The sequence below is a fragment of the Rhipicephalus microplus genome, chromosome X, assembly GCF_043290135.1.
Source record: "Rhipicephalus microplus isolate Deutch F79 chromosome X, USDA_Rmic, whole genome shotgun sequence".
In the NCBI taxonomy this organism is placed as follows: Eukaryota; Metazoa; Arthropoda; class Arachnida; order Ixodida; family Ixodidae; genus Rhipicephalus; species Rhipicephalus microplus.
The window spans coordinates 64,127,565-64,140,590 of NC_134710.1; the positions used below are offsets into that span (position 1 = coordinate 64,127,565).

At 47.1% G+C, this 13,026-nt stretch overlaps 1 protein-coding gene across 2 annotated transcripts in view; it reads left to right on the forward strand.

Moving 5' to 3' along the window:
- The window catches only part of LOC119176121 (uncharacterized), a 283,463-nt gene that overhangs the window by 203,795 nt on the left and 66,642 nt on the right, over window positions 1–13,026 (forward strand). The window lies entirely within an intron of this gene.

Sequence of the window (13,026 nt, forward strand, 5' to 3'; positions counted from 1 at the left end):
TCACGATGTGCTCGTCGGTTCTCACAACGTCGCTAGCATCAAAATGCTTTTCGCACACCCGAACGTTCTTACTTTCAAAGCTGAAACCGCCAGCTTCCAACCGCGGTATAGCTCGCTTCCATTTCTCTCGGAGTTCGGCGCTACTTGGGAAACAGAAGAGCGACGCCTTTTCTTTGTTGCTTCGGTATTCGGAGCTGCAACCCGTCACACAGCACGTCTTAGGCATTGTTCATTCGAATTTTCATGCCGTCCACCTTGAGCACGGTGCACTGGCACATGAAGTTCGCGCTTCGCTGATGCAGAAACCGCGAGCTGCCACCACACAACGCCTTCGGGATGCCGCCGCGGCCAGTGCGTTCCGCCGGGCGCAGTGGGGCGATGGCCCCCCTAGGACGGCTTGCGCCGCGTAGCGGCCACTCTTGGCACCATATCAAGCTCTCCCATAGAGTGACGGAGAAGTTTCGTGACCAGAACGGTATTAAGGGACTGTGCCGCCACTATCAAAATCACGACACACACAAAAGTAACTCTAACAAGGCTTAGAACAAGACATACACACTCTACACATTCATTTCTACTATCTACCGGCAATCCACCATATTGTGAGAGATGTGGAGAACCCCTTACGGTTCTCCACATTCTCGTCTAGTGCAATGAGCTAGATGCTCTGAGAAAAAGCATTTTTTACTGCCCCACCGACAGCAGCTCCCACTACACCCTGGGATGCTCATCAATAGGGATCTGCTTTCTAAACTGCAAGCACTTTTCACGTTTTTAAAAGATGTGCATAGCTTTCACCCGATATTTCGAGGTCATCCGTAGCACGACCTCTGTACCGTGTTCGTGGCTGCGGTGACTACATCTTCATTATGGTTTTATTATCATGACATTTTGCCATCCACTTTCACTACACATATCTCACGCCACGGTCATGATTTTATTACTTCCATGTTTTAACCCACGTCAGTGCGAGGAATTTTAAGGCTCCTTTACAGCCACGCATTATATTATTGTTCATATCTCTAGTCAACTGAAATGACGCTCTTTGGCCATCAATTGGCCCTTGCGCCATTAAAAACTACTCATCATCATCCCGGGAATAGAAGTTTCTGTGCGTGATCTGGCCGCATTGACAAAAAAGCAGTTCATTCCACTCCAGGCTTTTCGAACCGATCCTATTTTATTATAAATGAGTTTAAAAGGTGTTCATCTAAACGTACAATATAATCTCAGTGATGCAAAACCGTAGCAGATATTAATTTATTGAAATTCCCTAGCCAAACTTCGCTATGCTCATTAGGCCTCACTTCGAATGTCCCGAACACATTTCCTAATCATGGTGGGTAATACGAACTTTAGTACGGAAGCTGACGAACGAAGGCCGAGAGCAGCGTACTCGAAGCTTCGGAGGTATGAGTGCAACCGGCGCAGGCACAGTCTTCTACAGTACGCGTGATTGTTTGTTCCACAACCGCTGTGGACGCAGCCACGGTCAATTTTGACACGATCATGTATATGGGGACAATGTAACTGACAGAACCCCGAAAGTTTGCGCTCAACCAGTCAAAGCTACGCTGCTTTCCGCAAACTCTGCGAACAAAACTGCGGCAGATGCTATCGTAGCTGGCATAAAACAACTTAGTTTTTAATGGGGCCTGCACAGCCAAGCGCATGGGGATTGTAAAATGAAGTACCATTTGCTGCAACTGTCGCGCACAAAACCATGGTCGCGGCAATGCGAGAGCAATCTACGAGCTCCGAGGGCACGCCGCGGTAGGTTAAAAGCAGTAAATACGTAAAAAATAAAGAAAAGTTACAGTTTCGCCGCAAGGGCAAAGCAATAAATGTGACAGCAACAACTTGAAATGTAACGCTGAGAAGGGCAAGCAGATTGAAACGTGCAGTGCGCTGCTCACACACGAATGACGCACGAAAACGATACCCGCAGGACGAGAGCGAACTAACAACGTTTACCGCTCGACACGTAAAGCGCTGTTTAAACAAAAACGATGCACGATACATAATCACAGGTACCAATGAGTACAAATAAACAAGCGTCCCAGTTCTTATGCCTCGCTGTGTATGAAAAGCACGCTATTTTCACAAAAAGGGCCTGTGCAAAGATCAAAGTGACCTTTGTGGGCCTGGCAACTAATGCTTTCGTTTCAATGAAAGCTGAAGGCACACGATTCCCCCACCAAAGGTTAAGCACGCGCACACAGGCATCTACCCCACCCCCTCATGCATGGGGCAAAGTACATGTAAGAGATAAGCAGACGTCGGGGCGTCGCAACGAGCTCGGGGCCGAGCGCGGGCGGCTTTTTTTTTCTATGAGTGTTCATATATGTAGATACTGTATCCTGAGCGTAGTGGCACCAGCTCTCTGCCAGCGTGAAAGAAGACGACGTCCGCGTGGCTCGTGCTTGCCGGGTTCCTGCCTGTACCAGCTTGTTGCTGCTAACGCTTCTTGAATAATAACAAGTGTTTTTACGTGAACTCGCTCGTTGCAATACCTATACATATACGGTGAAGGATGGCGGTGGTGGCGACGGCAAAAAAAAAAAAAACAGCCTTGACTGTCCTTATAAATGCTATCACAATATAAAGGGGCCAGACGTGTATTGCCGTTCCTGTCAAAAGAATGTAGTAGTGAGCAAAGCTTTGACTCTCGCTTTTGCGGCAGCCAGCTGCGCTGTCCCATACGTTCATGTGTGTCTCAGGAAAACACACGCGAGCTGTTTTGACCAAAATAGATAGATAGATAGATTCTGCTAGTTGTGTTCATCCTTTGAGACTCTCACCGTAGTGAAAACTCTACCCTTGTGTGTTCGGCTACTGTTACCCACTATAAGACTGCGATGCTGATGTTGGCGCTTGCGATTGAGACCTCCCCTCCCACCCCCTTTTGTTTTTCGCGATGTTTTTTTGTTTGTTTGTCCTTGGTTTTTTGGCCCCTCCCCTCTGTTGCAGAAATATCCCGGATTCATAATCCTGGAACTTGGCAGGTATGCAGTAGAATCGTGTGTCTGACAATTGAACTTAATTCAAAACAATGGAAATAAATTTGAAAGTACTGTGCAACTGTTGCTATGCCTGCACTATGTTTTCTGTGCCCTAATGTTTGCACTACACATTTGCCTCAGTGCACGTTTGGATGACCGCTGCTGTAGCACATTTGGCTGAGCATCAGATGTGTTATTCGAAGGTCGCAGGTTCAGTCTCTGCCAGCAGCAACTTATCTTTTTGTCCACTTTTCTTTCTTCACATTTACATTACAATTTCTACTAATAACATCCTCTGTGCTTTCCTTAGCATCATTGTCTGGTAGTTTTCGATAATCTTGTGTCTAACAAAAATAAATGGGCCCATAAACTTCCTTTTTTTCTTCCAGTGCTGAAGAGCTGGTTAAACATAATTACACGGTTTTGAAGTTTCAATCGCATTATGGCACCCTCAGTGCACTCTCATTTTTGCTTGTTTCAGAGGTGCACTTTTCATAAAATTGCTTTCAAGTTTGAAATTCGAGATATTAATAATGTTAATTTTATATTACATAATGCTCTATCGTGGATAAATTCAAATGTAAGATGTTTGCTATATGGTTGTTCAACGTGAAAGCCATTGCTTAAACTAGTTTGCTGTGAGTATGTCATTGTTCCACTTCCAGTTCATTTTGTCACCTTTGATTGATCTCTGAAAAATCTTGACTGCTTAGTATTATAACACATTCTAAGCAAAATGTCCAAGGTATCATATTAACATGAACCGATTGAAATTCAGCCATTGTAGCCAAGAAACAAGCTTGTGCCCTCGCTTATGGCAAGAGTGCCACAATAAGCAAGAAATCACATTTGGTGTCCTAATGGCTAAGTGTCAATACCTCATACTGTCGATACCTCAAAGTGAGTGTCTCTTTCTTATAACTGGCAGCTAGCATGATTCGTTTAGGTTCTTGAAAACGTTATAACCACTTGAATTTTTTTGAAAAGTACGTTTCCAAGGGCCGCTACAGGTCCTGACATTGTATTCTGTCCTTGCGAACCCTTGAATTTCAGGACTAAGGCAGTCTAAATAAAATCCACTGCGCAACCTGCTTTCCATTGTATATCAGCATCGATGCGGCAAACTTTCTGTGTCAGAAACATGCACCATGCTAGTATGCATGTATTCTGTTTGTCACTCGTCAGTTCATTATGTCTTGCTTTCTCTCTCTACTTATCCCCTTCTGACTTTATTCTTGTCACCTGCATTTATGCTGCTTTTGTCACTGTCAGGTAAGTGGTGCATATGGTTAGTGCTTTGTAATTCAAGGTGAAATAACACAAAGAGAAGAGACTACAAAGGATAAAAGAGATTAGCACTGGTGCTTCTTCTATCCTTTGTGGTCTGACTTGATTGTGTTAATGTTTTCACCTTTAATGCTATGTAACAACCATGCCCAACCGAAGTTTCATTTTAGTACACTGTTACAATGACAAGTCTTACTAATGCTAGACAAGTCTCAGCACCTGTACTGAGCATTTGTTGGGTGTTGGGAACATTTGTTGGGTGTTGGGAACTACTCGTCCACCGGATAATTAAGTAAAGTCTCTCTCTCCCTATCACATTACATGGCATCGAGGCTAATCTTTTCTACAGTATAATAATACAGGTAAAACTCTGATATAGTATAACTGAAGCCGATTTTACTAGTTTCCGCTTTAAGGGAGCATGGCAGGGTAGATCGACCAAAAAAAAGTTTTTTTTTTTTTAATTCATTATGAAACATAATACACACACTGAAAAACAATACTGCGAACGCGTAGGAGTGCTCAAACGATTTCAAAAAGGCGCCCAATGGCACCTCCTGGTTGATGCAAGGGCTTGTTCTCATGCTGTTTTTTTTTTTTTCATTGCTTCTAAAGGGTCTTTTTAAGTCGGTACATTTTTAAATAAAAATCTTATGACTATAATGCTCCTGTTGTTCTTGCACACGATCCCCATGTCGAGGCAGGAATACTTTTTTCCATCGCTAAAATGGTTTTCATGCAAATAAATATTAAAAACTTATTCATTAACTTTTTTATCATTGACATGAGTGCCGCTGTTTATATTAGAAAGCTGCAGAGGGTGCCAATTTATGGCATACCATTTTTTAGAAATCACTGAAGTTGCATGTAGTTTGAAATAGTAATCAAATTTTAAGGATGAAATTGACACTGATTGCTCAGGAACGGCCCATTCTGTTACTTTGGACCGAAAGTAGCCATGACAAGGGAGTGGCGAAACTGGGAATGAAGGCGCGCAGAAACCGTATGCCATCTTCGTGAAAAGCTGAAAGCCGTTTCACTTGGTGCCCATGCATCACTTTACTTTTGCATGTAGTGGGTGGTGCTTATCAGTATCTTTCTAACTGTGCACAAGAAAACCTCAATATCAACCTTTCTTTTTGTTTGGGAAGCATAAAACTCAAGGATAGCCACTGCGGTGCTTCTTGCAAACAGGTGAAGTAGTTTTTCACGAGTCTTTGAAGTTTAAGAAAGATACACATAAGCACCGCCAATTGCACGCAAACATTGAGCTGTGTGCTCGTGTATTTCAGAATGCTTGCTGATTTTTTTGGCTGGATTATGCTTTGACGTGCCTTCAATTAAATTTCGTCACTTCCCATCCCTATCACGGGTCGTTCTGGTAGTCCGCCACGTGTGCGCTCCGGGCACGATCAGTTTCGGTGTCGTTTCTGACTTTCCATGTTAGATATCTCTGACTATATTTGACTTTTGTTATTTTTAAAACATGGATATGCCCTAAATTATTGTGCACTACAACTTTGTAACAAACAATGACACTCAAGTCAATTATTAAAAAACTGGATTGAAGTGTTTGTTGCTAATTTGTCGCGTCTTTGTTGTTTTAGCTGTTAGAATGTATTTTTATCTTGACTTAGTTTTCATGTAAAAATTACAAGAGGCTGACCTACAATTTTAATGAAGATCTGTATTTTCTGAAAAATAATACTCTGTATGTGTATGTACTTCTTTATAATATGTCCAAATAGATTATTTAACTATATTCATTTCCTACCCTTTTCTTGAGTTTGGTTGCAAATTTTTTCTGCAGCAAGGCTTTTGTAGCGTACCATAAAATCCCGAGCTAGAGCTCTCTTTTCACCATTTTCATGGTTTCATTCACTGTTTCTGCTCATCTAGTAGCAAGTGCAAATGAAAAGAGTGAATGCATACGTCTTTTATAAAAAATTTCATTGGAAGCATGCGTGTGCATTGTTTATTTTCAGCGACTCTTCCACCACCATGTTGAATTTCTATCTATGACCGAGCAAGGGCTCCCCTTTCGAATCTCGTCTGATTATCTAATGTAGAGGCAGCGCTTGCTAGGGATTTTACAGTAGTTGGTTAACTTTGTGAGCCCTTTCCTGCATCTGTTTTTTAAATACGAAGTCACATTTTTTCACAATCGGTTTTTTGAAAATTTGCTAATCCTAATGTACATTTTCTGAATATGTGACAAATTGCTCTGTAATTTTTTCAGATTATGCTTGAATCTCTTCCAAATAGTCTCTACCTTAAACATTGAAAAACTGTGTGAGCTATAATGAAGAAGAAAAACATTATTATTGGAAAGTCTCTCTTGTGGCACACGACATATTTCTTGTTAGATTAATGCATAACAGAACTCTGAGCTAGTTGGTACGTGTTCATTCTAAAAAGACAAGGCTTGCAAGCACGGACACAATAAAGAAGTCCGCAAACACCTACGAACAACTGTATATGTGCAGAACGGCAAAAAAGAAAGAAGGCACAAAAATTTATCTGCACATGTCCAAGTAGTAATTGAACTTATCCATCTGGCTCGCATGCATGGTGGTGTACGTGAAAAATAACTGTTAAGGCATTCATCTTTATGCAAGGTAATGGACGATTGGCTCATGCTCGTGCTACCACTATCGTCAATAACCCATGCCTCAATCACTTCCAACTTGTGTGCGTGCTTGCACACCCCGTCATCTAGAATGAGATAAATGTAGAAACCCATTTTTTTTAGAGTTGGGGTTGAATGCCTGTACTATGTGGAATTCGAGTGCCAAGTTTCACAATCATACTGTTTTTTAACGCCAGAGCGTTGAAAAGCTTGTTTTGCAGAAATTTCGGCGTCTGTGTCAGCACCGTTTGCTATGAGTGGAAAAATTAAGTTGTTCATAACCGTAAAATTTAGAAAGATGCAAATAAAATGAATAATTATAAATACAAAAATCCAGGTCAGAGTGAAGATCGAACCCTGGCTACTTGCACTTGCATTCTATCATACAGCCAAGTGTACCCCGCCACAGTGCTCTAGTAGTTAAGGTACTGGCTGCTGACCCTCAGGTCGCAGGATCGAATCCCGGCTATGGCGACTGCATTTTCATTGGAGGCGAAAATGTTCGAGGCCAGTGTATTTGATATAGCTGTACATTAAAGAGCCCCAGGTGGTCAAAATTTTTGAAGCCTTTCATTATGTATTATATCGTAGTTTTGGGATGCTAAATCCCAGATATTATTAATACCCAGCTGCGCATCTGCTTGGAAACTCAGTGAAAATAACTTCCTCTGCTTGTAAATGCAGTGACAATAACTTTTGTGCTTTACAAACACACAAATCGTGTATACAGGCTTCACAATGCAACTTGTAACATTGCAGTAATATTGTCACGCAGCAAAGTACGACGCAGTTGTCTATGAGGAAAACAAGTTTATTGGAGTGAACCTGTGCTTCCCTAACAACTGAAAAAATACACCGGCGGCGAAGCAGCGGCCAGCAAAACGACGGGCACGCTAGTGAGCGTCGGCGATCGAATGACGCGGCATCGGCTGTGCGAGAATTTATATCCCTCGGCGCGAGGGTTTCTCGAATAGTCGAATTGTATCGAGAACGCCGTGGTAGCGTTTGTTAGAAACGCTATTCGTTCGAACAGCGCTTCTAACAAACAACGCTTGAAGCGTTGTTTCTATCGAACAACGCCTGAAGCGTTGTTCGATAGCGTTTGTTCGAAACGCTGTGGTAGCGTTTGTTCGAAACGGTGTGAAAACGGCGATAGCACAGGCCGGGGCAGCCAGGCCGAAAAAACAAAACACAAATAAACAAACCCATTGCATGGTTCGCGGCATTACCCCCCCTCTAAGAGTGCATCGACCCGATGCTAACATAAGGGACAGTCCTCACAAATTAAAATAAAAGGTCGTCATCGTCCGTAGAAAGGTTTTAAGCGAACCACATGGACGACTTCAGGCCGCGTGCGTCGTCGTGATGTACGGGAGTCCCCATCGGGGATCACTTCGTACGTTAGTTCGCCAACACGTCGTAGAATCTAGTAGGGTTCGAAATAGCGTCGTAGAAGTTTCTCACTGAGTCCACGTCGTCGAATGGGAGTCCAAACCCTTACACGATCTCCAGGATGGTACTCGGCGTCGGAGATTGTAGCGTCCGGCATCCACCAGTTGCTGGTCCGTTGTACGAGCTCGAGCGAGCTGGCGGGCCTCCTCCGCACGTTGGAGGTATCCTTGGACGTCGGCGTTGAGGTCGTCGTCTTCTACGTGCGGAAGCATGGCGTCGAGCATCGTAGTCGGCCGTCTTCCGTAGACGAGCTTGAACGGTGTCATCTGCGTGGTTTCTTGAATAGCCGTGTTGTACGCAAACGTGACGTACGGGAGGACTTCGTCCCACGTCTTATGTTCAACGTCGACGTACATTGACAGCATATCCGCGATTGTCTTATTGAGCCGTTCCGTTAGTCCATTCGTTTGGGGGTGGTACGCCGTCGTTCTTCGGTGATCTGTGTTGCTGTAGCGTAAGATTCCTTGCATGAGCTCCGCAGTGAAGGTCGTTCCGCGGTCCGTGATTAGGACCTCAGGGGCTCCATGTCGCAGCACAATTTGGTTAATAAAGAACTTTGCAACTTCTTGTGCAGTTCCCCTAGGAAGAGCGGTGGTCTCTGCGTAGCGCGTCATGTAGTCTGTCGCTACGACAATCCATTTGTTCGCGGATCGGGATATAGGGAACGGGCCCAGAAGGTCCATTCCGATTTGTTGGAAGGGCCTCGTTGGGACGGCGATCGGCTGCAGAAGTCCGGCTGGTCTCGTCGGTGATGTTTTTCGTCGCTGGCAGTCACGGCAGCTCCGGACGTAGTGGGTGACATCGGATGTAAGGCGGGGCCAGAATTATTTCGCCTTGATTTTTGTAATCGTGCGAGCTGTTCCGAGATGTCCGGAAGACGGGTCGTCGTGGCACGCTTCCAAAATTTCGTCACGAAGGTCTGCGGGGATGACAAGTAGATAATTCGTTCTCGTTCCGGGGTTGAAATTCTTCTTCACTAGGATGGAGTTTTTGAGGCTGAATGCTGGTAAGTCGCGCTTGAACGCCCTGAGCACGGCGACGTTGCGTCCTTCGAGGTAGTCGATCATGGTGCGGAGGTCAGGGTCGGCACGCTGCTGGGCGGCTAGGTCGCTCTCTGTCACGACTCCGAAGAACGCGCTGTCTTCATCGGAGTCCTGTGGTGGTGGGTCGACGGGGGCGCGGGACAGGCAGTCGGCGTCGGAGTGTTTCCTGCCGGATTTGTAGAATATTGTAACGTCAAACTCTTGCAGGCGCAAGCTCCACCGCCCAAGACGGCCAGAGGGGTCCTTCAAATTGACGAGCCAACACAGGGCATGATGGTCTGTCACAATCTTAAACGGTCTACCATAGACGTATGGGCGAAATTTTGAAATGGCCCATATGATAGCCAGGCACTCTTTCTCGGAGGCAGAGTAGTTTCTCTCCTCCTTCGACAGACCACGGCTTGCATAGGCGATTACCTTTTCGTAACCGCTTTGCTTTTGGACGAGGACGGCACCCAAACCGATATCACTGGCGTCCGAGTGCATTTTCGTTTCGGCGTTTTCGTCGAAATGAGCGAGCACGGGCAGGTTTTGCAGGCGTTGTTCTAGCTCGCAGAATGCCTTTTCTTGGTCGTTTTCCCAGCTGAAAGGAGTGCTTTCTCTCGTCAGGCGCGTGAGTGGCTCTGCAATGCGTGCGAAGTTTGCGACGAAGCGCCGGTAGTATGCGCACCGTCCGAGAAACCTTCGCACACCCTTCTTATCTTTCGGCCTTGGGAAGTTCGCAATGGCTGATGTTTTTGCCGGGTCAGGTAGGACTCCCGCGGCGTTCACGACGTGACCCAAGAACTTGAGTTCCTCGTACGCGAAACGGCACTTCTCAGGCTTCAGCGTTAACCACGACGTACGAATGGCCTCGAGTACAGATTCCAACCTTGTGAGGTGTTCGTCGAAAGTCCGGGCGAATACGACAACATTGTCGAGGTATACGAGGCAAGTGTGCCACTTCAGGCCTGCTAGCACAGTGTCCATGACTCTCTGAAACGTTGCGGGCGCCGTGCACAGCCCAAACGGCATCACCTTGAACTCGTATAGACCGTCCGGGGTTATAAATGCAGTCTTCTCTCGGTCTCTCTCGTCCACTTCAATTTGCCAGTAGCCGGTCTTCAGATCCATGGATGAGAAGTATTTGGCGTGGCAGAGGTGGACGAGGGCGTCGTCGATTCGTGGCAGGGGTACACGTCCTTTTTGGTGATTTTGTTTAGCCTCCGGTAGTCAACGCAGAATCTTAAAGTGCCATCTTTTTTCTTCACGAGTACAACCGGCGCAGCCCACGGACTTTTTGATGGCTGTATTATGTCGTCGCTGAGCATGTCATCAACTTGAGTCCGGATGGCTTCGTGCTCGTGTGAAGAAACGCGGTACGGTGACTGTCTAGTAGGTCGGGCTCCATCTTCGGTTATTATCCGGTGCCTCGCCAAAGGTGTCTGACGTAACTTCGAGTTCGAGGAAAAACACTCGCTGTAGCGACGGAGCAACTCCAGTAATCTGTCCCGATTTTCTTGCGACAAAGCCGGGTTCACGTCGAAAGGATGTGGCAGCCTGGAAGCATCTGCGCGTGCGCGTTCAAAGGTGGCGACCGCGATCACTTGACTCGCTTCTTGCGTTTCTTCGAGGAACGCAATCGCAGCGCCCTTGTTTAGATGCTGGTACTCCTCGGTGAAATTGGTGACCAAAACGTGGGATCTGCGTTGCTTAAACCACGCAATGCCTCTTGCGACAGACACACCGCGGTCTAGAAGCAACCTTTGGTCAGTCTCCACGATAGCGTCGACGTCAGGAGCAGCACCTTCACAATAGACGGCGATCATCAAGCTTGCGCGGAGTGGCAGGGTGACGTGATCGTCGGCGATCCTTACAGCAGCACGGTGTCCGAGGTTCGGCTGCGGCGTCGTGGAGTGTTCGGAAGAAAACGTTATCGACCTGGTCTGCAGATCAATTATTGCGCCATTGTCCGTCAAAAAGTCTATTCCCAGAATTACGTCGCGGGAGCAGTTAGGCGAAATGACGAACTCCGAAGGGTACGTAGTGCCGTCTATGGTGACGCGCGATGTGCACATTCCACTTGGGGTCACGAGGTGGCCTCCTGCTGTGCGTATGTGCGGGCCGTCCCATCTGGTCGTAACTTTCTTGCCTGGACGCGAATGACCCGCTCATGACCGAGTAGTCGGCTCCCGTGTCGATGAGGGCGACTACGTCAAGGCCGTCGATGGACAACTGGGCGTCGGATGCCGCTTTCCTCGAATTTCGGGTGCGTCGGGGCGTCGTATCGCGGCTTGCACGTGTTGATGGTCGGGCATATGCGTCGTCATCGTCGTCTTCTCAGCGGCAGGCTTCAACATTTCGGGTACGCGTCGCGCAGCGTAGCTGTCGTCGGGATGAGGGCATGTCGTGAGTCACGATCTTGCGTCGTTGGAGGGTTTTCATTTTCTCGCTGTTGTGCAACTTTACCTCCAGAAGTTGCTGCTTTTAGTTTCCCCCTCGTGGGCTGGGGGACCTTCCACGGGCGAAGTCAGCATGGCTGCGACGGTTGGGGGATTGGTAGGGTAAGGCGACGGCGAACGGTTGAAACGGGATGGTCCACGGCTGGTGTTCGACAGGTATTCTTCGATCTCAAATGGGCGCTGGCCGGCTCGCGGGCGGGGTGCGTCGACGGAGAACCCACGCAAACCCAGCCTCTTGTACGGGCAGCAGCGGTAGACGTGGTCGGCCTCTCCGCAGTGGTAGCACAGCGGACGATTATCTGGCGTTTGCCGGGTTCACCGAAAGGGTGTTGAGTGGTCTATCGTATTGCCGCAAACGCATATCCAAGGTCCTCTCGATCATCGAAGCCTCGGTGACGAACTCAGCGACGGTCTTAGGGGGGTTGCTTATGAGTCCAGCGAAGAGCTCTTGTTTAACTCCCCGCATCAGAAAGCGCACCTTCTTCTCTTCTGCCATTTCGGGGTCAGCTCTCCGGAACAGCATCTTCATCTCCTCAGCGAATAGTACAACACTTTCGTTAGGGTGTTGCATTCGCGTCTCCAACAAAAAGACGGCTCGTTCTTTCCGCACAACCGTAGCGAATGTTTTGAGGAATTCGCTCTTAAAGACAGTCCAGTCGGTTAGGGAGCCTTCATGATTCTCAAACCACGTTCGAGCTGCATCCTCCAAATAGAAGAAGACATGGCGAAACGTTTCTTCGTCATCCCACCTGTTAAAGATGCGGATGCGCTCCAGCTTCTCTAGCCACTCTTCCGGGTCTTCACCAGGAGATCCTCGGAATGATGGGGGCTCACGAGGTTGTTGCAGAACGACGGGAGGGTTGGTAGCGCTGGTCATGGTGCCTGCGTTGATCATCGTGGTTTTTACGTCTTCTTACCTTTTTTTATCCGGGAGCAGTCCAAACTCTGGCTGAAGGCCTTGCTGTCGGCGGCTGACACGAGTTGGGCATGCTTGTCGGCTTGGCAATGGCTTAGGGTTCATGTACCCCGCACCTCCACCAGATGTCACGCAGCAAAGGACGACGCAGTTGTCTATGAGGAAAACAAGTTTATTGGAGCGAACCTGTGCTCCCCTAACAACTGAAAAAATACACAGGCGGCGAAGCAGCGGCCAGCAAAACGATGGGCACGCA